Genomic DNA, 2,325 nt, shown 5'->3' with positions numbered 1-2,325 from the left:
CATTTCAAACGGTATGATCTACCCAAGGAAGGGGGGAGTGTTTGCGGACAGTCATCATTCATTTGTTTCCCTCTCAACCTTTTTCCCTAACCTCTTAATCTCCGATCTTAGGGAATGTACATATAAAGCTTTATACTCACAAAAAAAAAAAAAAGAGCAAGAGCAATTAGCAAACGAGTATGCACATTAAAAGTCAAAACATTGACTCAGACCTACACATGTCACATGTGGTACAGTGAAACAGAAACCTATGCCATAAAACACCTTTGATCCTCATCACTTGAGTGATGGAGGGTAGGTAAGATTAGTACGATAGGAGTGTTTCTGTTTTAGAGTTGAGTGATTAGCAAAGTTCTCTTTTTCCACTAATGTGCCTCCTGGAGGTATTCCTTTTGTTTCCTAGTGTGTACAGGAGCGTGTTGCTATTGATAGGATTTGGACCTTCATGGAACCTTTCTCTCGTTCACACTTCAAATCAAGCGCGACCATCAACACAAACAGGTGTTTTATGTCCATTAGCATTGCCCTTATCTTTTTGCATCCATGTTTGTCTGCTTTGATTGTGATTGGTAGCATAATATTCAGCGCATTGGCTTAGTATCAAACATTTAATTCAATGTAATCTTTTGTCATAATCACTTGTCTAGGTGTAAAAATCAAGCAGTCCGACTAAGCTAGTTTGACCAAGCTAGGTATTAGAAATCTTCTCTTAATACCATGGGGAATGCCTTCCTAATAAGCAATGGTTACTTAGGTTCTTAATCCGATTTAGGCAGCATTGTATGAAATGTACTAGGGCTTTCTAGTGGGCTTAACCCTAGTGACCTTTAGCTTAAGTATTATAAAGGGAGTTTACTAATGTGATGAGCCTGGGGAGGGTAACGGTGTTATATGACCCCCCAAAGTTACAAAATTAAAATGCTGAAAATGAACAAACAAAAAATCAAAGTGCCACAATGTAAAATTTTAAGCTGGAAGAGAAATCCCTGCTTAAATTGGTACTTCACTCACATGTATCGCCTATGGTACTAGAGCCCTAGAGGTTCCCAGTGTGGGCACTTTTCCTTGAGAAGCAAAAAACCCAAGGCATACAAAATAAGCACACACATCAAATTGCATCACTGTGAAAAGACTTTGGGGGGTCAAAGAAAAAGTAATCAGTCAGGCGATGATTTCATGAGAAATTCCTTTTATGGTAGCTTAACTACAAGGTCTTCTAGATATAGCCTCTAGTCAGCCCTCGAACATGAATACTTGGCTCTCGCGATTAAACAACTTAATTGACCACAGATAATTAAGAAGCTTACCCATGGTATTAATATTCGATCTCTAGTGCCTTTCGACCGTCAAATTAGCGACCCCAGACTTGTTTAATTTTCTACCTTTACATCTGTTTATGCATTTGATTACATTGCAATTTAATGTTCATTGCTAACAAATTGTTTGAAATTATTTTACCAATCAATTTGTCTACCTAAAATTGCATATGCTTTTTAAGAGAATGCAATTACTGTGCCAATGTTGTTTGATTTTGCAGTGACTAAAGAAGGCTAAGGACATTCATCTCAAATGCTCTTCCACCTCGATGAACCAGCTTCAACTCAATAGCTTCCGAGGACGGAATCTACATCAGGAAGGGGGGCATGTTAACCCTCACGGCTCACGGACACCCCATCACCTACAACGGACGTGTATTATGTATTTGGTAGAGTCAGGTACCGGGCTTGTCGGACCAATAGGAAAAGGGTAAGAGTGATCGCCGATGAGAGGCGCACTCTAACTGGGACATTCAAGGGATTAGTTGGCTAAGCATGGGCGCCCAAGTGTGAATGGGGTGAGCTCATATAAAGGCCAACTAAACCTAATTTTTACTCATTCTCTCATTTGTGCAATAGAAGAGTGCTCTTGCTCCATCTCCATCTTCTTCTTCTTCACCTCCTTGTGTGTGTGTGTGTGTGTGTGAGAGAGAGAGAGAGAGAGAGAGGGAGAGTGTGTGTGCGATCGAGCATTACAAAGGCACGACGGCGGCGAAGCGGTTGAGCGTGGCATGACTGCAGCTTCTTCTTCATCGCGACGAGGAATCCACCACGAAGGCGAGCGTAGAGCGGTGAGTGACACATCCTTTGCTCTCTTGAGCTTGCTAGTTTAGGCTTGTTGTGTGCTTGGAGCCATTTGTGGCTTGCACACGGTGTATTGGCAAGTCCCTTGCTTCGACAGTGCGGCAAGGAGCGCACATCAATGGTTACTTAGGTTCTTAATCCGATTTAGGTAGCATTGTGTGAAATGTACTAGGGCTTTCTAGTGGGCTTGACCCTATTGACCTTT

The sequence above is a fragment of the Adiantum capillus-veneris genome, chromosome 14, assembly GCF_014529385.1.
Source record: "Adiantum capillus-veneris isolate H3 chromosome 14, ASM1452938v2, whole genome shotgun sequence".
Taxonomy (NCBI): domain Eukaryota; kingdom Viridiplantae; phylum Streptophyta; class Polypodiopsida; order Polypodiales; family Pteridaceae; genus Adiantum; species Adiantum capillus-veneris.
This window is presented reverse-complemented; position numbering follows the sequence as displayed.